Consider the following 22,776-nt stretch of genomic DNA (forward strand, 5'->3'; position numbering starts at 1 on the left):
CTCTGTCAGCCCCAGGGTCTCCAGACCAGGGGCAATGGGGAGGGGGCACTTACCTTGGGGTGGAGTGAAGCAGTGTGGGAGGGAACGAAGTCCACTCGTGGTAGGTCTAGGGCGTGAGGAAAGCACTGGTTCTGCCCATCACTCCTCCTGGAAGAAAGAAGGGGTCTTATGGTCAAGGAAGGCTCCAGGCTGGGAGGTTTGTGAACTCTGGGAGGAAGAATCGCTCTCAGAGTCGGAGGACAGATTTCATGGAGGGGAGGTCATGGGTTGCCCAGGAGGAGGGAAAGGAGGGGCTTCTGGAGCAGGGTTGCCAAACAGGCTCTCCTTCCCCGGAGATCAGAGATGTGGACATCTCCCCGAGTTCTCCATTAGGCCTGCCCAACACGTTCCTGTCAAGAGGACGTCCACAGCCCATTCTGAAGCCCATTCTGAAGATGGGTAAACTGAGGCAGGGGGCAGTGAGGGTTGCTGTAAAGGGCTGAGTCCTGATCTCTGTACTAAGCAGGGAGCTCAACCTCTATAGACCCCTTCCTGAGCCTTCAGAGAAACACAGCCTTAGGGCTGAGAGGACACTTGGGTGACTGCTATTCTTTTTTTTTTTTTTTTTTTTTTTGAGAGAGAGACAAGCATGAGTGGGGAGGGGCAGAAAGAGAGGGAGACACAGAATCTGAAGCAGGCTCCAGGCTCTGAGCTGGCAGCACAGAGCCTGATGCAGGGCTCGAACCCACGAACCACGAAATGGTGGCCTGAGCCGAAGTTGGATGCTTAACCGACTGAGCCACCCAAGCGCCCCTGGCAACTGCTATTCCTAATGACAATAGTAATAGCTGACAGCCACTGGGCCTACTATGTGCCAGGCCCTGTGCCAAGCCCCTCTTTCCAGGCCTGAGGGCACAGACTCCTCACCACACTGGTATTCTCATTTAACAGATGAGGACCCAGAGGCATGCAGAGGTCATACAGCTGGTCAGGGGCAGAGCCAGCCTCTGAGTAAGGCCTGACTCCAAGCTCAGCCTCTTTGCCCACACCCACACCCCTCCCTGAGGAAAGGAAGCAGGTCTGATGAGGGCGAAGTCAGCTCCTGTGACCCTAGAAAGCCTGCTGAGGAGGCCACCTCTGGGGTCAGGGAGAGGAAATGCCCAGTGGCTCCTGGGACCCAGGGAGCCCAGGGCCGGGCGAGCCAGGCCGGCTCACCCGGCCCTGGGCTCCCTCCTGCTGCCCAGGGCCACCCTGACGTGTCTGCAACCCCGCCCCGGTCCCATCAACGGAGGCTGGTCCTGAGAGGGTGAGTCATTCCAGCTGCCAGATCTTCCGTGGCCCACAGCAGCGGGCTTGAGTCAGGCCAGTCTGGGACTGCCCCTCCCTGAAAGGGGGAGGGGCTGCAGGAACCTGGCCCAGGAAGGAGACCCTGAGGACCCTCGGACCCCCCTGCCCACTCTCCTCGGCCCAGCCTCTCTGGTTAGGAGAGACAGCTGAGAGGAGCCGTCCACATCCACAGCTCGGCTGCAGGCACCAGAAGCCTCTCCACCTCTCGGGGGCTGCTGGCATCTAAAAGCGGGGCCTGCACTAAGCAGTGCCCTTGACCCAGAAAAAGAGATATGGTGGCAGTGGCATTTCAAGCCATGGCATCACTGTGAAGAAGAACACTTACCTGTTGTATGACCTTGAGTCAGTGCCACACCCCTCCTAGCCTCTGCTTCCAAAAAAATTTCATCATAGAGCCTGGGTAGCTAGTAGGTATTTACTCAATAAGTTCTTTGGTATTCATTCATTCATGGTAAACTCTGGCTCCCCAAGTTAGGTCTCTTCAGGTATTTGTTGAATGGGTAAATGATTGAAGGAATCAGTGACTGAATGAAGGCTGGCAGTAGGGAGCCACTGGAGGTGTGTGAGCAAGGGAACCGCCTGTACTTAGGTCCCCGTAGTTTGCCAGGTATGCTGACCTGGGGAGAGACTGGAGCTGGGGGAGTAGAGAGAGGCCCACAGAAATGGTCCAGGCAAATTCCACTGAGGTCACCCTGGGGACTCTTTGTCAAGACCTGGGTCACGTGCCTAGAACTGTATCAAGCATTTTACACCCTCACTGCAGTGCTGGGAGATTGGCGTCATGTATCCCCAATTTTATAGATGGAGAAACTGAAGCTCAAAGAGGTGAAGCCACTTCCCCTAGCAAATGGGTGACAGAGCCAGAACTGAAAGCCCACGCCCTTGACTGAGTAAGGCCGGCGCCAGCGGGGTGGAAAGCAGAGGCTGCCCAGGGACCAGGAAGTGCTGGGGTTGCAGCCCAGCTGAAGCTGGATCCCCTTAGTGGTGGGGACACGGGGACAGTGGTGTTGGCGTGGCCCTGGCTGCCCAGCGGAGGTTGTCGCCTATGATGGAGTTATTTGGGCCCTGTTCTTCTGCCTGCCCCACTCAGGCCCCCAGGCTCAGACCATGGCCACTGCAGGTCAGTCTGGCAACAGCTCCCTGACGCACTCCCCTTCCAGAACCCGCTCCGTCTGAGCTGCCCCGTGGCCATTTATCCGTCTTGCACAGGGCTGCTCATGCTGGCACAGGACTAGGGAGGTCTCTCGAGACAAGGAGGCGGGCGGCGGTCTGGCTTCCATCGGGGACCCTGCCGTAAGGCCCTCAACTCTCCAGTTCTTGGCTGGCTAGAGCAGGCCCCTCACAGGCAGTACCCAGCACCCCACCCCCTGCCAGGCAACTCCTCCACCTACGAGGTCATTGCTGAGGCCCTAAAGGGCAGGGGAAGGGAGAGGCTCCACAATGGGGACAGAGCAGGAATTGGGCGCTCTGGGCCCTGCCTGCCCCCATCCATCCCAGCCCCGAGGGAGCAGAAGGACAGTAATGACAAAAGCCACAGCCTACCTGTGCCTTGTATGATTCCACTTAATCACCACAGCAACCCAAGTGAGGCAGGTGCTCAAAAACTGCCTGCTTTACACACAAGGAAACTGAAGCTCAGAAAGGTATGTTAACTTGCCCAAGGTCACACAGTGAGGCAGAGCAAACATTGGAATCCAGGTTTGTCACTCTAGAGCCCAAGATCTGAACTTCATAGCAGGGGCAGACCTAGCAAGTCCCATTCGAGAGGTAATGAAAACAGCAACAGCAAAGGACAGCCAACACTGATACCCGACCTGCCCCGGGCAGGCTCTGCTCTAACTGCTTCGCTTGGATTCACTCATTGAACACCCTTCTTTCAAAGGAGGGCACTAAGACACAGAGAGGTTCAGCAACTTGTCCAAGGTCATGCTGGCAGTAAGTGAAATACAGAGGATTTGAACCCTCAACCATCCAGGTCTAGGTACTGTGCCCTAATGCTATACTATACTGACTGAGCAGATACTAGTTGCTCAATAAATAACCTGGAAGGGATGAATAAACTCAACCTGCCACCTCCCTCCCTACCTCCCCAGCCTCCCCTCCCCCTGTCAGCCTCCCTCATCTCACACCCATCTCATCCCCACCTTTCTAGCCATCCTCCATTCCCCTTCTGCCTCTGCCCTCTGTGGACCTCCCCCAACTTGGCCATTTTCCTCCCTCTCATGAACTTGAACTTCTCTGTCTCTCCTCCCCTCTCTATCCCACCCTCGCCTCCTTCCTTCTAATCTCCACTATTCTGTTCACGTGGGGTCTGGCCCTCTCTGCTTCTCTGAAAACCTTCCAGACCCAATGGCCTGGCTCAGCTTAAAATGCTTTGCATTCTGGGGCACCTGGCTGGCTCAGTCGGTGGAGCATGTGACTCTTGATCTCCAGGTTGTGAGTTCAAGCCCCATTTTGGGTGTGGAGATTACTTAAAAATAAAAAAATATATTTTAAAAGTGCTTTGCATTCCCTCTGCACATGCAGCAGCTGGAAGGTGCCTGGAGCATGCTGGGACTCAGGGAACTCTCCCCTTTTCCTTTCCCCCTGCCATGACCGAAGTCATATCTGCACAGCACTCTTGCAGTCTAGTGTCTCATCTGATCACCGCAGCAGCTTTGTGAGGTTGGCTATTATCCACCTTTTTTCCAGATAAGAAAACTGAGGCTCAGAGAGGTTAAGTGACAAGTCCACGGTCACACCAGGGAAAGGGGAGAACAGAGGTTTAACTCCAGCTCAAGGTTCTTCTCCTGTATACATCACAGCTGCTCTCAACCCAGGACCTCAGCCCTGTCACCTAGCCTTGGCCCCCGGTGGCCTCCCCATGGCAGCCCTCCCCAGCTCCTGCAGCTACCGCCAAGCATCTTCCAGGTCCAGCTCCAATCCTTTCCTGTCTGGTCTGGACACTTGCCTACAGGTACAGAAGACCTGGACACAGAAAAAGGTGGCAGCCAGAGAGGAGGTAACTTGCCCAAGGTCACACAGAAAGCCTGAGCCAACCTGGCATCTGGGCCGGGCACATTTCAGGGTCACCTTCAGGCCCCGGAGGTGCGTGGCTGCCGGCCAGCTGGCCCCAGCTCCCCACCCTCTCAACGCACCCATCTCTCCCAGGGAAAGGGCGCAGCAAGGGGGTGGGGGAGGGGCCCAGTGGCCCAGCTCCTGAGTGGGATGGGCCAGGCCGGAAGCTGCTGCTGACAGCTCCTGGGTTTCTTGGCAACTGTCACTGCGCCTCCTCCCATCCCTTATCTCCACATCGAGGTAACAACAATAATCACACTGTCATGAGTACAGCTTTTTGTACTTTTCAAAAGTGCTGTTTATCTGCTCACTCCTGGGAGTCTCACCGGAACTGGAGTGGGAGATAAGGCAGTCGCTAAGATCCCCAATTCCTGGAAGGATAAACTGAGGCTCAGAGAGGTTAAACCACCACCTTGAGGTCACCCTGGAAGGCAGAAGTAGACTGGGGACCAGAACCCAGGCCTTCCATTAGTCCAGGGCTCCAGATGCCACACTGGGGTAGGGGGCATCTCCGGGTGGTTCCCCACACTGCCAAACCACAGGCATGGTGGGGGGGAGATAGGTAAGACTGAGGACAGTTGGCCAGATGCCTTCCTGGGTTGTTTCCCCACTGTTAACCAGCTGGAGAGTTGATGGGAGGGTCCTGTCTTTCTCCTCATAAGGCTGCTGTGAGACACAGAGTAGAGTAAGCACTATAGAAGTATTTGCTATTATGATTAATTATTATTAATATTAGCCACTCTCCCGGGAACCTCACCCTTTCAGGGCATTAGAGCAGTGGCTGGGCTGTCCTTTGGGTATGACTTGGTTCTTTGGCCACCCAAAGATAGTTGCCCTGGATGGAGGTCCCCAGGTGGGTGTGGCCCCTGCTGACTCTCCTAGCCTCATCTCCACGCACACCCCCTTCCTGTCCTGCCCCAGGCACCTTGTCCTAGCCTGTTTGGGCTGCAAGCAGTTTTCCAAATAAGCCACGCTGTTTCACACTGCTGAGCCTTGGCACAGGCTGTTTCCTCGGCTGGGGGCTCCCTTTTCCTTCTTGGCTGCCTGGTGAACTATTCATGCTTTAAAGTTCATTTTAAACAGGTGAAACTCTGGTGGCCAGAGCAGAGAACACATGACCACCAAGGCAGGAAGCCTGTGATGGGGAGCAGGGGAGCTAGACAGGTACAGGACAACACACACACAAGTTGGGAAACCAGACTTGGGTGGTTGGGGGGGCAGAGCAGGTGCTCAGCTAGCCAAGGAACACAGGGCCAAGAAGGACTTGTGAGGGAGGCTAGCCCAGGATAGGGTCCTGAGAGGTCCAGACGAGCCCAGCACTGGTCACCAGAGGACAGGGTCCCTTGAATCTCCCTGGTCTCCATGAAACCAGCTGGTTCTACCAATCTGGTGACTCATGTGGGGGACAGCAGAGAGTACAGACCTCAAGGCGAGAAGCAGGTACAGAGGGCTACTCCTGTGGGCCCTCACCCCCCCGAGAGAGGCCACTCTGGATGGGGCTTGGGGGCTGCCTATGTCTCCCAGCTGTGGTATCGTGTCTGAGGGGACTCTGATCTCCTGAAACCAGAGACTGGAGGCTGCACTGGAATTGCCCCTTCCCCTGGGGGCCACAGAGGCCCATTGTCTCCAGTGCTCAGACATCCGGCACTGCCTCCCCCCACCCTCCCTCTTGCCTCTGTCTTGCCAAGATGCCACGGAAGGTGGCCAGGGACAGCCCGGTGAGCAAGTTTCTGAAGCTAGGCCCAGGGAGCCCAGCCCCCTCCACCCAAGGCCCACAGGGAGGGGAGGGACACAAGCATGGCTGCTCTTGACTATCCTTTCCCCAGGCACCTTCCACCGCTCTACCAGGATTCAAGAGGAAGTGTGGGGGTGGGCGGGAGCCGAGCGCTGTGATGTCCCGTAATCCGTAACTGGCACAGCCCAGATCGCTGTTTCAGAAATAAGGAAGCAGGGGCTCATCGAGGTTGCAAGATGGGCCAGGGGGTCCCGCAACCACCAAATGGTAGAGCTGGCAGAGTCACCCTGGGAGTGGGGAGCAGGCCTCAGTCTCCACGCTGCACAGAGGGGGTGGGCAGGGACGTAGCACGTGGAGTCCCCACCCTCACTCCATGCTGGCTGAGCGCCAAAACACCCGGATGCCGGAGCCGGGCCAGGTAGTGGCCTCCTGAGCAAACAACAGGTTGGCAGCCCGGAGAGGAGGTCATGGGACCGGCCCCCTCCTGGGGGCGCAGCACCTAAGGACCGGGCCTCCCATCCACCTGCTGAATGCCAGGACCTCCCCTGCCCAGGTGCCAGAGCCAGGCTGTGGCCTGGGCCTGACCCTCCCCGCCTCCCCGGGACTGACTCCTCCCGGCACACGGGGCAGGGAGAGGAGCCATGCTGAGGTGACCCAGCCACCCAGCCTCTTCCTGCTTGGGTAATAACAACACCTGCTGACCCAGCCTGGTACTTTACAGAGTGTCCTTTCACTAGGCCCCCTCAACAGCCTCACAAAGAACCTAAGGCGGTAACATTATCTCCATTCCACACGGAAGAGACCTGAAGCCAAGATGGCAATGGTGACTTTCCCAACGTGCCGCACCTGAAGCTGGAACCCACTGCTCCACTCCTTGGCCCACGGCTGCAGGACGGCTCCCACTGATGGGCCTGCCACAGGCTGCCACCCTCAGCGCCCAGGGAGAGCGTGAGCCAGAGGCCATGAGCAAGGCCCTTCCCGGCACCCGTGAGCTGGGGCCCATGCCACCTACACCGCACCTCCCTCGTTAACCTTATTGTCCTTCCCTGTCTGTGCAGCCCAGGGGGTCGGTGTCCCTTTTCTGAGCTCCATGCATTCCTTCACTCACGCACTCAAGCTCCGTCATCTACCCGCTCCCCCACTTGCCCTTCACTCCTACACTCAGTTATTCATTCAGGATTCACGTCCTGCTGCCTGCTCTGGGCCTGACCGTGCTGCTGGGCATGGGCATCTGAGCGGGGTGAGCCAGGCCTCCCCCATCTCAAAGCAAAGCCCCAGTGACACCCGCCCGACTGTTCTCTAGCTGTTCTCCAGCTGTTCTCCGCATTCCTTGGGCCTCAGTGCCCAGACACTGAACCCTCCAGTGCCGAGGTCTTGTTTAATCCATCCCTCTCCCTCCCCAGCTGGTGGGCTTGCCACTTCGTGGGCCCCGGGCCAAGCTGGTGAGCAGAAGTCCCTGCCAGGCCAAGACAGAGGGGGACAAGGTCACCATCTCCTAACAGAAGGTGACAAGGAGAAGCCTTAGCTCTGTCTGTAAATCACCATGTGGACAGAATTAAGTCACCACGACCTCTCCAAGCAGATTCCACTGGGAACTGGGACTCAGACTGGATGGTGCTAAGGGGCAGCTCTGACATCCTACAGGAGGATGAACAGGAAGATGAGACACTCCACTGAGCTGGGTCTGCTGAGGACTGAGTGAACCAGAACCCTGGAGGGCTTACTCTGCCCAGCAGGGGCTGTGGAGGGGCCCTTCAGCTCCTCTAAGCCTCTTCTCTTCTCTGAGCCTCAGTTCCCTCATCTCCCAAATGAAACAGTAATACCTCCTTTGCAGGGTTGTTGTATAGAATAAATTAGAGGTTATACGTACAATCTGACTAGCCTGGAGCTAGTCAGTATATAGTAAGTGTTCAATAAATCACTGGCTCCTGCTGGGAGAGGCAGTGTAACATCACAGGTGTAGGTTCTGGAGCCAGACTGCCTGAGTTTGTATCCTAGCTCTGCCACTTAACAGCTGTGTGACCTTGGGCAAGTTGCTTAACCTCTCTGAGCCTCGATTTCCTTACCTGTGCAATGGGGATAACAACAATGCCTGCCTTCAAGGGTTGTCATGAGGACTGAGTAAGTTATTACATGCAAAGTATGTAAACATTAACCATGAGCATTTCCTGGCCTTCCCTTCTCTCCTTTCTTCCTTCTTCGCTTCCTCTGTGGGCTGCTGAGGACTCAGGCAGGACTCCTAGGTGGAGGTTGTGAGAAGGTAGACTAGAGCTGCCCAAGAGTAAAACAATGAGCGTGTAAGGTACTGAGCAAAGGCAGGCAGAGCCTCCAGGGATGTAATGGGGAGACAGGTGTGGGGACAGGAGTAAGGGCAGCATGACCTCTCAGGCACCTCCCCCACTTGGAATCTCTGCCTCTTGATGGCTCTGGGATCTCTGTGGTCAGGGACAGAGGCAGTGGGTAAATCTCCATTATTTTGAGGAAGTAGACTTTTCTACTGGGGCACATGGATTGCTACCACCTCTCTGTAGAGGTTTTGGCCACTCCTGTTATGGACAAAAATGTAAATACTCTTTGGCCCAGCCACTCCCTTTATACACAAATGCACAAGAATATATGAACAAATGACATTCACTACAGCAGTGTTTCCAATAGCCAACATCTGGAAGCCACCTCAATGGTCCATTAAAAGGAGGCTGGATAAATGCATTAAGGCACATGCAAACAGTCGGGGACCATGCAGTGATCACAAAGGGGGCCTCTGTCCTGATGGAAAAAGGGGTTTGAGGCATACTGTTAAGTAAAAAAAAAGCAAGTTGCACAACCAAAATCTCACTTGTGAAAATTAAAAATTAAATGCAAAAGTTCACATGGCTTGTCTCTAGGAAGCGGGACCACCAGGAACTCCTGCCTTCTATAGGATATATTTTTCTGCATTGTTTCGAGTTTTTCTTTTTTTTTTTAATTTTTTGAATGTTTATTCATTTTTGAGAAAGAGAGAGAGGGTGAGTGGGGGAGGAGCAGAGAGAGAGGGGGACACAGAATCTGAAGCAGACTCCAGGCTCTGAGCTGTCAACACAGAGCCTGATGTGAGGCTTGAACTCAAGAACCATGAGACCATGACCTGAGCCAAAGTCGGACACTTAACCAACTGAGCCACCAAGGTGTCCCGTTTGGAATTTTTCAATGAGCACTTATTATTTTTGTAGTTGGGGGTGGGGGGGGGAGATTTTGTTTTTAAGGAAATCTTAGCATTTACTATAAGTCAGCTCTCTGATTACCTGACCCTTACCTTTCTCAATCATCTTAAGGAGATCCTTACTCCTTAGTCCAAGAAGGAGAAATTGATATGGAGAGAGGTTAAATGCCATGGCCAAAGTCCCCTGGCCAGGCGTGACAGCTGGGCTGTATCCCCAGTTCTGGCTAATTCTAAAGCCCACGCTCTTTCCCCTACATTAAGCATTAGGCAACCTTTTCTGAGGGTCAGGGAAGAGAGAAAACAGGAGAAAAGCAGCCCAGGCAGCTGGGCACAGGGCTGTGCCCCCCGGGACCTCAGCTGTCATGTCCTGGGAGCCAGGCCAGCTGGGGTTAGCCCACTGGGGACAGGGCTGTCTGCTTCATTTGCAAATGCAAATGCAGGCTCTGCTCCTGGCTTCAGCTCCATGCCCTGAGCTGCCCCAGGCTGGCAGGCTGGCAAGTGCCCAGCCCCTCCACTGACTTCACCCCCCGAGGCTGCGGGGTCACTAGGCAGGTGGGCATGCACTGGGGCTCCAAATAACTTTCCATGTTGATCAGCCTGTTTCTTGAAGAATTTGTCATTGAAGGTCGCCTGCCACATTTCCAGTGACAGGCTGGAAAGGTGACAAGCACGTCCACTTGTGCCCGAGTTTGGAAGGGCCAGTGAACACATCTAGAAGTTAGACGGACCTGAGTTCCAATCCTGGCTGGGTCAAGCTCTAGCTGTGTGGCCTGAGGCCAGTCACTTCACCTCTCTGGAACCTGTTTCCTCAGCTGTAAAATGGTGTGGACAACGCTTTCCTGCAGGGCTGCTGAGAGAATTCAATGAGATAATGCATGTCAACGTACTCCTTAAGCTAGAAGCCGCCTTCCACGTGCAGGGGAGGGTTACGATCCTGCACGTGTGCGTGCAAGGCACACGTGCGCATCCGTGCGCCTGTGGAGTGGACAGCGGATCCTGGCTGGACCAGAGGGCCCTGCCACCCACGGTCAGCAAGCAGGCGGGGCAGATGTCTGACACTTTCTCTAGTAGCCCCCTCAGGGTTTTCTGCAGCTCTGCCCGCTGGTGAGAAAGGGTGAGTGTCTCTGTGGGGGAGGTTGTAGATGGAGGCCTGGCAGGAACGTGAAATGTGGGTGGGAGAGAAAGCATTCGTGTCTGGGCCGTGCGGGGGTTTGTACGTGAGCATGTTTGTATCTAATCACGTCACCCGCCTGCCTAAAAGCCCTTGGTGGCTTCTCACTGCATGCGGGCTGCACGTGGCCCACGAGGCCCTGCGTGTCTGTCCCACCCCCAGGCCTCGGCAGGCCCCACACCCCCTACCTGTTACACTCTCCCCGTCTTCCCCCGTCACACCACATAAGCTACCCTCTTATCCAGTCTTTCTGGAGCCTCACACTGGGGCAAGCTGTCACCACCCTGACCAGCCTCCCCAGAAGCCTGACCTGGGCCATCGCAGACTGGCCAGTTTGGTTTGCACATGTCCTGGTGGGACCTAGACCACGATCCATCTCTCCTTCTAGAAATGGAGCTTCCTCGGGTGAAGACAGGGTCTGTTTGGGGGCCTGGCACACTGTCGACGTCCAATTATGCTCTGCTCCAGGAGGGACTGTGTGTGTTAATAACTCTGTGTTCATGACAAAGCCGTCTGGATGAGAGTCAAGTCCATGAGCATAAGTATGGAAATTATGTGCACGTGCATGTGCGTGTGAGGGGGTCACCTCAAAGAAACTCTGGCCCCGTGGATGGGCCAGATGTGGGAAAGGCCAAGGCACTCTGTGGCCAGTGTCCACACCCAGGATGGTTTGGGGGGAGAGAGAAAGCAAGCATGGATTCCCTGCCCCAAGCCCCTCCTAAAATAGCCAGGCTCAGGGTCTCTGTGACAGACCCCAGAATACTTCTGGGCAGGAGGGCAGCCAGGCGGGCGCCAGCTCAGAGGACCTTCTGCTCGCTTGGGGCCCAGCCCAAGCCTGGTCCTGCATGCCTGCCCACTTGCCCACTCCCTCCCCTGGACCTGCCTTGTGAACAGCAGTTCCTGATCGGAGAGAAGGTAGGCCTCCAAACCCCCTGCCTGCTCAGCTGCCTTCCAGCTGCTGCCAGGAGGTGATCTGGAATGTTCCAGATTTGGGATGGGGCAAAGAATCTTATTCCTGCCTCAAAGCCTTTATACTCACTCTGCCCTCTATTTGAACTACGCTTCCCACGACCAGCTCCTTCCCACTTAGGCCTTGAGAGGCCCTCCATGATACCCTTAGAAAAGGGGGACCCCGGGGCACCTGGGTGGCTCAGTCGGTTAAGCAGCCGACTTCGGCTCAGGTCACGATCTCGCGGTCCATGAGTTCGAGCCCCGCGTCGGGCTCCGTGCTGACAGCTCAGAGCCTGGAGCCTGTTTCGGATTCTGTGTCTCCCTCTCTCTGACCCTCCCCTGTTCATGCTCTGTCTCTCTCTGTCTCAAAAATAAATTAAAAAATGTTAAAAAAAATTTAAAAAAAAAGAAAAGGGGGACCCCTTCCCACCCACCCCATCCCTCATTACTCATCATCCATCTGAAATTCCCTAATTTGTCTGTTAGCTCATTTTGCATCTGTCTCCTGGACTGTGGGGCAACCTGCACGAGGCCAGATACCACGTCCATCAGGTTTGCCTCTGGATCCCCAATTCCTAGACGCTACCTGGCACACGGTAGGGACTCGATGAGTGTTTGTTGGATGGACAAATGGCTAATGGAAACCATGAAAGAATCCTGTGAGGTGAAGACTGTCCCCACTTACAGGTGAGGAAACTGAGGTTCAGAGAGGTGGAGTCTTTAGTCCAAGATCACACAGCAGTCAGACCAGGCCAAGATTAGGGACTATCTGCCTCTGCTAGAAACCCAGCACACTGAAGTGTTTTGTAGCCAATCTTCCCATGGTATAGGTAGGAAAATGAGCCTCAGAGAGCGAGGGTGATGTTTCTCCAGGACACCTGGGAGGGACCCAGAATGTTCCACCCTCCTCCAGCATGTGGCTCGAAGCTGGTGCACTGGCCAGCCCTTTCAAAGTGCCTTGTCATTCCTTTCACTGTCGCTGAGGTGGGGACTGCTAATACCCCCACCGGACAAAGGAAGAAACCACGGATCAGCCGGGGCGGGGAGGGGGGGGCATTGCACAAGGTCACCCAGCCAGGACTCAGTGCAGGCCTGTCGGGCGGCATAAGCCAGTGTTCTTAGGGACAGTGCCAAAGTTGGCGTCCACGGCTGGGGAACACGCTCATGTGTAGGCAGCTCTCACCTCCTGGCAGCTGGTGAGCCTCCAGAGGACAGAATCCACACAGTGCTGCCCCTCCCGCCGGGCCCAGCACATAAGGACGACAGGCACTAACCACCATCGCCGGCATCGCTCTGGGCCAGGCCTGGTTTTCCACCTTGGAATACATGATCTCATTTGATCCCCACAATAATCTTCGAAGTAGGTGCTTTTGTTTTCTTTGACTTACAGGTGTAAAAAACGAGACCCAGAGAAGTGAACCTACATTATACACAGCACTAGACCGACAGCACAGGGCAGAGAAGTTCCAGGAGAGGGGAGGAGAGCGGGTGATGGGGGCCATGGGAGGCCTCTGCCCAGTGGTGATTTGGGGGTTCAGACCCTCTGGAGCACCCACAGGGAGTTCCGGTGGGGCTTGCAGGATGTGACCTGACGGCTACCCCCGCCACCTTCAGCTGCCGGGTCCAGTTCTGTCCTGTGTCCAGCACGTGCCATCACACGCCTTTCTCTTCCATGTTGCTGCTGGGTCACCTCCTCCAGGAAGCCTCCCCCGATTCCTAGGTGTGGGGGAGGAGTCCTTCTCAGAACTCCCCATAGCCTCCCAACCGATGCTTTATCACCTCCATTAGAACCACCTCTTTCGGGGCGCCTGGGTGGCGCAGTCGGTTAAGCGTCCGACTTCAGCCAGGTCACGATCTCGCGGTCTGTGAGTTCGAGCCCCGCGTCAGGCTCTGGGCTGATGGCTCGGAGCCTGGAGCCTGTTTCAGATTCTGTGTCTCCCTCTCTCTCTGCCCGTCCCCCGTTCATGCTCTGTCTGTCTCTCTCTGTCCCAAAAATAAATAAAAAACGTTGAAAAAAAAATTTAAAAAAAAAAAAAAAAAGAACCACCTCTTTCCTCATTTCCTGCTCTGGACTGAGAACTCCACAAGGGGCGTGGCCTTGTCTGTCATCTCCAGTGCCATGTCCCCACTGTCTGGTTGGCCCTCAGAGGGCATCCCCACACTAAATATTTGTTGAATTAATCTGCTGAATGAATGAACGACTGTCTTGGGGAAGACCCTGCCCCGAGGAAAGTCTTTAGGAGATTTGGGAATATTAGCAAAGTCCCCTTTTTAACCACTGCTTCTCAACCAAACCACCTCAACAGCGCCTAAAATTCTAGTACTAGAATCTTAATGAGTCTCTCTTTGGTTTAATGAGTCTTTTCTCTCAAAATGCAAATGCTCTGCGAAAGGGAAAACATCCACCGAGTACACACACTGGACTTATTTCGTTCTAAGACTCCCATGGGGTAAGCAATACAGTTCTCATTGTTATGGACCATCTGAGACTCAGAGAGCCAAACTGCCTTCTGCAAGGCCGCACGGCAAGTAAGAAAACCCGAAGGTGGTTCTAACTCAGGTCTGCCTAAAAACAGAGCCTAAATCTTCCCATGTACCACCTACAAAGGGACCTGAGTCTGACATCGTTGTGACGGAGAAGCAAGCAGGGCCACCAGACTGAGAACCTGAGAGCAGCAAGAGTGCTCGAGGACCTCCTGTGTCTCTTCGTTGTGCCAAATGTAGGCATATGTGGAAACTAGCCAGAGATGGGGACTCACTGCCCAAGATCACACAGAGTAACAGTGGCAGTCTCAGGAACAAAACCATCTGGAGGGGGACCTTCTCTTGTCTCCTAAGCTAGAGGGGCTCTTTCTTGGAAGAAGAGGGGGGGGTCTCTCCGGTCTGAGGTCTCTCCCAGGAGTTCCCACCCCCCCCCCCTTGCCCCAACACACAAGGAAATGACCTTTCTCAGAAGGGGGCATCTCTTGGGCCCATAGAAAGATAAGGGAGTCCAAGAGCTGAGCTGAAGAGAGGATGAGAATGAGAAAGGGCTGGGACAAGTAGCTGTGGAGTGTAGAAACAACAGACTTGGGGAGGTAACATCACTGCCCGTATCTTGTTAAAGGGCCACTGTGGGCAATGGGAGGCCCCAGAGGCTACATCCAGGCTCAAGCAGCTGATTGTAAGTATGGAAGAACTTTTGATATCCACCAATGGAGTGGGCTACTTTGAGGTAGTGAACCTCCTATCACTAGGAGTGAGCAAGGAAGGGCTAGTCAAGGAGCTGCTCGGAGGTCAAGATGGTCTCAACTAGGGATGGTGGGCTTTGAGAGGTCTTGAAAATAAAAGCCCATTTTTCGCAGGAGACCCCTCCCAAAGCCTCATTCCAATACTCAAAATGGTCATGAACCAAAAAAGGGGTTCCTTGCTAGGTGGGAGGCCACAGGAGGGTATCTCAAAGGTCTCTTCCATCTCCCAAGATTCCAGAAGGCCCAAATTCTCTGATTCTAGAATTTTACAAAGCCAGGAGTCTGAGACTCAGTTGTTCTGCATGTCAGTTACTGACATTATATCCAAACTCCTACCTTGACTATAAGCCCCTGCTCAATCTAGCTCTTGCTCTTTCTCCAAACCCACACCTGATCTCATTTTTTTAGATGTTTTAAAATTTTATTTTGAGAGAGAGTGAGAGACCATGAGCAGGGGAGGGGCAGAGAGAGAGAGAGAGAGAGAGAGAATCCCAAGCAGGCTCTACACTGTCAGCGCAGAGCCCAACATGGGGCTTGAACTCATGAACTGTGAGATCATGACCTGAGCTGAAATCAAGAGTCGGAGGCTTAACTGAGCTACCCACGCGCCCGGATCTCATTTTCCCTCATCCCTCCAGCCATACTGGCCTCCTCTCTGTTCCCAAGACACACTAAGCTTGTTCCTGCCTCAGGGCCTTTGCACCTGCTGTTCCTGCAGACAAGAATGCCTCCTTCCCCCTGCTATCTCTTCCCACATCCAGCTCCTCTCATTGTTCAGGTTTTGGTTCAGACGCTACCTCAGAAAGGCCTTGCACGACTCCCTCCATCATCCTCCAGCCTTACAGCACAGGGTGATATGCAAACTGGAGCCTGGCTACTTAGGTTCAAATTTCAGTCTTGCCAAGAGAACTTACAGGCTCTGTAACCCCTCTATGTCTCAGTTTCCTCGGCCCTAAACTGGGGGTAATAACAGTAGCTGCCTCATGGGGTGATTATGAGGATTATATCCATCAATATATGGAAAGTGCTTTTGGAACACAGACCTGCACACAGTAAGATCTAGGTAGCATGAATCCTTGCTTTAAAACTCAGCACAACTGGGGCACCTGGCTGGCTCAGTTGGTGGGGCATGCAAGTCTTGATCCTGGGGTTGTGAGTTCGAGCTCCATGTTGGGTGTAGAGATTACTTAAAAACAAAATCTTTAGGGGCGCCTGGGTGGCTCAGCCGGTTGAGCGTCCAACTTCGGCTCAGGTCATGATCTCGCAGCTCGTGAGTTCGAGCCCCGCATCGGGCTCTGTGCTGACGGCTTAGAGCCTGGAGCCTGCTTCCGATTCTGTGTCTCCCTCTCTCTCTGCCCTAACCCACTCGCATTCTGTCTCTGTCTCTCTCAAAAATAAATAAACATTAAAAGTATATATTTGAAAAAAATAAATAAAATCTTTAAAATTGAGCACAACCACTGCTGTTCTGTCCTTATCTATTGACAGACTGTCTCCTCTATTCCCCATTTTATGGATGAGGAAATTGAGGCTCGAAGAGGTGAAATACTGGCCACACCAAGCTCTCTGGAGATCGGGACTGGGTCTGTCTCATTTTCTGCTAGAATGTACCTGGCACGTAGTGTTGCTCAGTAGTTACTTGTGGCTGAATAAATAAATGAATGAATGATGAATAAGTGACCACACTTTATCTGTGCAGTCAGGTGCCTGTGCACCTAAGATTCTGTTTCAGCCGACCTCTGCCCACCCTGGCCCCAAGTGAGCCCAGCTCAGTCAAGGTCCCAGCCTCTCTCAGGAGTGGCTGCGGGGACAGGCAGGCTAATGAGCTGGGGATCAGCATCCGTGCCTCTGGCTGCAGTGGGACCCCCTCACCCTAGCTGGGCCAGGGGGAATGAGGCAGGAGCTGCCTTGGCATGCCTTGGGGGAGTCCCTGCCCAGAGGTGTGGTGGCAGGTGTGGGCTCAGGAAGCAGCTGCTGGCTCCCCCATCCTGTGCTCTGCCAGCTGCCCGCCGGGGGCCTGCCCACCAGATGCATAATAGATGAGGAGGCCCAGCGGGCTGTGCCTGCCTGGCATTTCAGAGCCACTAATGAGGCCAGCCTCATGCTTCCTGCAGCAGCACATGGGCCCCCAGGGCTTCCAGCTCAGTGATTACAGAGAGGAGCCACCTGAGGACAGGGGCCACCCACCGCAGCCCCGCACTCAGCACACACAGCATCCGAGAAAGCGAGGGCGAAAGGTCTGGGCTCAGGGGCTCAGGCTGACCACACTACCAGTCTTGGTTCACCGCTCACTGTGTGCCCCTGGTCCAGCCACGTCTCCTCTCTGAGCCTCAGTTTCCTCATCTGTAAAATGGTGAATGGATGGTAACAGTCTCCACTTTGTAAAGCTGGTATAAGGATGGAATGAAGTGATTCATTTGCAGGGCTCGGCCCAGGGCCTGAGACCCAGGAGATGCTTCATATATGGTAGCATTTCCTGGAGATATCTGGGCGACCAGATGGGCCCTCCCAGTGGGATACGTGGGGCTGGGCAGCGGCCTCTGTTTTGGAGGTGCTCGGGATCAGCTCAGCCCATAATCAGAGCTTCCCTCATTCCTGTGGCTTCCTCATTTGGCCAAGGTCCCTTCCTTGGCAGGAGAAATGGCTGGATTCAAATCCAGCCCTCACCAGTTCTCAGTCTTGCTTTTGGCCTCCAAAACGGGGGCGCTCTTGCCAACCTGCAAGAGTGTCATCATAATGGACCACCGTAAACAAATGCCTGGAAAAAAGTGTCATCACAACGGAGACCACCATAAACAAACGCCTAGGGAAAAAATGCTCAGCACCCGCTGGCACTTAATCCTTGCTGGGTCCTGCCTCCTCCTCCCAGGCTCCCAGCTTTAAGGTCCTCTTCTCAGGCCATTTCCAGAACCCCTCCCCTGCACGACTCTACCTGGCCATTCCCCCACCCCGACATCACTCCACCTCCTTCCTCCCCTCACCATCTGAATCCACCTTAAATGCCCAATGCCCATTAGGTCTGCAGAAGCAGAGTCACCCACTGTCCCACTGGCTCCTAATCCTCCCACTGGGCCCCATTCTTTTTTCACACTTATTCTGAGCTTCTTCACCACAGGTAACCTGCTGATGAGGGGCAGGGGGTAGGGGAATCCAGCCATGATCTGGCCACATCTGGCCTCTACCAGGCCTGACTCCTCCTCAATTTAAGCCCCAACTTCTTAATCCTTTTTAAACATTGAAAAGTTTTTAAAAAATCTTTTTTGTATTCTTTCCACCCAACATGGGGCTCGAACTCACGATCCCAAGGTCAAGAGTCTCGTGTTCCAGCTCCACCAACTGAGCCAGCCAGACACCCCTCTTAACCCTTTTTTAAAAAGGGGCAGAGGAAACCACATCTCCTCCAGGAAGCTCTCACAGCCTACTTGACAAAGTTTCAACTGTTCCACTCTCTGGCCACATTTAATTCAATTCCACCAACACTTATTAAGCATTTACTGGGTTCAGGCAGCTGTGTAAGACTGTGTGGAGGACAGAGAGATGGGAGGAATACAGCTCAGCTTTTTGGTGACTCATGCTAGAAAATGAGCCTAAGTCAAAAGTAACCCAGGGAACCCCTGTTCTCGAGGATCTTGGAGCCTGCCTGGTACCACGGCATTATGTGGACACATTCAACTGGACTGAGAGATCCAATTCAACATGCATTGCACAGCAAGTGGCTCAGAGGGGACGTGACCTGCCTAAAGTAACACCACTAACGTGCAGCAGAGGCCGATTCAAGTCAGGCTCTGAAGGTCGTGCTCTTTCCACTATCCCAGAAATGAGACTAATGTGAGGCATAATGAGCAGAGGGAGGGATTTTAAGGATCGAAAGATGGGGAGTGGGGATCAGGAAAGAAAACCCTCAACAGACAGTGATAAAGGTAGGCCGGAGGTGTGGCGGGGGCTTGTGGAAATGGGAGGGCAGGACGTGCCAAGGGGATGGGAAAATGTGAGCAAAGGTATGGAGGTGGTATTCTCAGGGGCCATATTCCCATTGATCAGAAATGCAGGTTACAAAAGGGGCACCTTGTGTGGCTCAGTTGGTTAAGCGTCTGACTTGGGCTCAGGTCATGATCTCGCGGTTTGTGAGTTCGAGCCACGCGTCGCGTTCCGTGCTGACCACGGAGTCTAATGCCTGCCTTGGATTCTGTGTCTCCCTCTCTCTCTGTCCCTCCCCTGCTCACACTGTCTCTCTCTGTCTCTCTGTCTCTCTCTCAAAATTGAGTAAACAAGAAAAAAATGTTTTTTAAGAAATGTAGGTCACGAGGGACATGAGTTCCAGAATGAAAAGGGTAAGTGGATAAAGGCTTTGAATCACAGGCCAGGAAATCATAATAATCAATATGACTCCCATTTACAGAGCAGTAACTATATGCCAGGCACAGGCTGGGAGCTAAGCAGTTGCTTAGGAGAGAGGGCCTCAGGGGTTAGCACCTTGGACAGCATCTCCAGCGAGGAAGGTGTGGGGCAAGGCATTGTGGGTAATGGGCAAATCCTGGTGATTCCAAAATCTTACTTTAGAGTTGTGTCAACTGTGGCCCAGAGAGAGGAATGGATTTGCCAAAAGTCACACAGCTGGTAACTTACTCTCAGTTCTGGGCCCTCATCTCTGACACTTCCTTCAGGGTTCCCTAGAGAGGGCTTTCTGGGTCACCCTTCCATCTTCAAGTCTTCCCTCAAGTGCTCAGACCCACCCTGTGGCCTGGAGGTCCTGGGACAGAGTGCATGAGACTCTGGGCTCTGCAGTCTGGAAGGTTAAGATTCAAATCCCAGCTCTGCCCCGAATAGCTGTGTGACCTTGGGCAAGTCACTTCCCTCCTCTGTGCATTACTGTTCTCCTCTGTAATTAGAGGTTATAGTCCGTAATTCAGGGAGATGGTAAAAATTATGTGAGATGATACAGTGCAAGCAGCTAACAGTACCTGGTATACAGCAGGTGCTTAACAAGTGGCAGTTGTTAAGATGTTTTTTTTTTTATATTTATTTATTTTGAGAGAGAGAGAGAGAGAGAGAGAGAGAGAGAGAGAGAGAGAGAGAATCCCAGGCAGGCTCCATGCTGTCAGTGCAGAGACCAACACAGGGCTTCAACACATGAACTGTGAGATCATGACCTGAGCCACAATCAAGAGTCAAACACTTAACTGACTAAGCCATGCAGGTGCCCCAGTTGCCAGGATAGTATTAATGAAGTCCTTGAAAAAAGGATGGCATCTTCCTCACCTTTATCTGTATCTCCCCTCATCCTATCCCTGCTCTGGGCTTAGCATATGGTCTTGCCCTAGTCGTAGAGGCTCGGATTAACTGGGTCCAGCAGCAGGAGATAAAGCCCAGAGAGGGGGAGTAGCTGGACCTAGGTTGCACAGAGAGCATCAAAGGAAAATAAAAGGGCAAGCTCTGGAGCTCAGCCTGGGCACCTGTGTGCCTCCCACCCCAGATGTGGCTTCCTAGGGGGGCTCTGGCAGCAGGTGGGGCAGTGGGGTCGGAGAGGAGTCACCTAGTACCTGGGAGGCACTGCAAGGCCTAGGGACCCCAGGAAGCCCCCAGCAGGGGCAGGAAATGCGAGCTTTCCCACTGGAGTTGAAGCTGCCGCAGGAGCAGCCAGCTGGGCCCATGTGATGCTGGTGCCAGGAAGCTGGGAGGCACCCGCCTGCTGGGCATCGGGGGTGCTGTGAATCCCGAGGTGAGGCTGCACCTCCACCCGCTGCTCTCAGTGCTGGGGAAGCTGCAGACACAGCTCCCCCTCTTCCTCCAAAGCGAGGACAGCCTTGGACTTAGGTCACGGGCTGCAGGAGGGGGTTCTGAAGGCTATGTATGGAGTGTGACTAGAGGACTTGGGGTTCAGCGAAAAGGCTAAGGGCACTCCCACCCCCACCCCCCGAGGAGCCATGAGGTGGGAAGGAATAGAGAAGGAAGGAAGCACTTTTGGTGAGGGGCTTCAGTACTCCAGGCCCTGTTTTTTGTTTTTTTAGGTTTGTTTGTTTACAATTTTACGCTCTGTTAAGTAGGCATTTTAGTCCCCATTTCACAGATGAGAACACTGAGGTTCAGAGAGGTTAGTGAATCACTAAGGTCACCCGGACAGTGGGCAGAGCTGATATTTAACCTGATTTGCCTTGACTCCAAGTCGGAGCTCTAGAAAGAATTGTAGGAGAAGATCGGTGGGGGAAGAACGGATAAGGGGGTCCGTCCACGCCGTCACCTGGAGAGCGTGGCTGAAGGGTTGGTGGGGTCTGGTCTGTCATTATAGGGGGTGGTAATGGTTTGGGAATGTTCCCAAGGTCCAGCCAAGCAGCCCAGCCCCTCCTGAGAGCCCCCAGTACTCACCACACACTCCGGCGAGGGGAGAAGGACTTGTCCACCCTGAAACATACATGCAAGAGGGCAGCAGCTGAGGGGGCAGCCCCTTCCCACTCAGCCTTGCCTAGCACATCAGGCCAATCCCGACTCACCCCCCACCCTCCCAGAAGGGCCTGGAGGAGATACTGCTTCTTGGGTGTCTGATGCACTATCACCATCCCCCATAGGCTGCAGGGGCCCCAATGTTAGATTAGGGACATGGGAAGGTGTGGGGTGAGAGAGTATGGAATAAAGGCAGGGTTGGGGGCACAGGGGTCGGGGAGCAGGGGCCCAGGACCAGAGAGTGGGGTAGCAGCAGAAGTGGGGGTCAGCGTGGGAGGTTTTGGAATAAGTGGAGTGAGACAGTGACTAAAGCAATTTGGGGTCAGAGCAGAGATGTAGGGGTGCAGCACGGGCCAACTTAGAGTGTTTCCAGACAGGATTGAAGGGTGTGGGTGTTTATGGTTTACGGTGGGCAGGAAGAAGCCACCCCCCTTTCCTGGCAGCCTGCCTCCATCCCGGAGCTGGAGCTCACTCATACTCACCCAGGGGACAAACGCCTGGGGATCTGAGAGCAGGAGCTCACGAGGAGCTTCCTCTCCCACCCCACCCCCAACACACACACACACACACACACACACACCCTGCCCCTCAAAGCAGAGCCAGAGGAAGACCTTAAACCCCAGGAGCTCAGGCTTTGTTTCCCCCAAATCCCTCCAAGTCCAGCCTCAGAGAGAGGTGTGGACATTGCCCTCTGAGGGCACCTTGGGTGGGGGGGGGAGGGCTGGAGAGAGCTCCACCCTCCTGCCCAGCTGAGGGCCAAGGGGCTGGGCAGCTGTTGGGACAACAAACAACTCTTGCCTCTTGCCCAGAGGCCAGAGGAGAATGGGGAAGGGGCCCCAAACCACTCTGCCAGCTGGGGAGGCAGGGCTGGGGTCTCCTTAGGGATCAGCTCATGATCTGCAGACAAGGAAAGTGAGGCGAGAGAGGCCAGGCCTTGCCCAAGCTCCCACGACAGAACCCAGCTCCACAAACCGGGGTGCCCCTCCATGTCAGCTGACCAGGACTCTCAGGCTGGCCCAGGCTCCTCTCATTGCTTAGCGGCTAGCAGAGCCCCTGAGAAGGAGGGCAGCCCTCCCATCCCCCACCCCACCCAGCCTCTCTGCCAGGGTCCCTTTAGAGGCTGGGCATTCGGCAAGGGGTGGCACCTTGAACACAACCCCTACAGCCCAAGGAGCACCTGTTGTGCACTGGTGGTGTTATAGGTGTGAGCTCCAATTGCTCTGCACCTCAAAGGTGAGTCCTGTGTGCTTCTCTGACCACAAGGAGGCAGGGCCTGGCGGGAGGTTATGCAACTACTCCGCCGGACAGGGAAGGGGCCCCAGCCCCAGTCTCTCTGCCCAGTCCTTCTTCCAATTTACAAAATCCCTGCCTAAGGCAACAATCCCCCCAACACTCCTCTGATGTGGCCGCTTGGGGTCAGGAGAGACAGCGACCCCCAAGATGGACCGGCCACCACTCCGCCTCCCCAGCCTTAGTTCTCCAAGCCCCGACGGCCAGGAACCCCCGGGAGGAGAAGGCTCCTGTGAGCCAGGTGGCACGAGATAGGGGCAGCCCAGGTGCCCTAGGGTGGGCATGGGCCTGCTAATGGCTTCCAAGTTCTCTCCTTCCAGCAACTTCAGACGTCAAGTGGGGGTTCCTGCAGGGCCTCCCCCTGACCTGAGTGCACACA

The sequence above is a fragment of the Panthera tigris genome, chromosome C1 (assembly GCF_018350195.1).
Source record: "Panthera tigris isolate Pti1 chromosome C1, P.tigris_Pti1_mat1.1, whole genome shotgun sequence".
In the NCBI taxonomy this organism is placed as follows: Eukaryota; Metazoa; Chordata; class Mammalia; order Carnivora; family Felidae; genus Panthera; species Panthera tigris.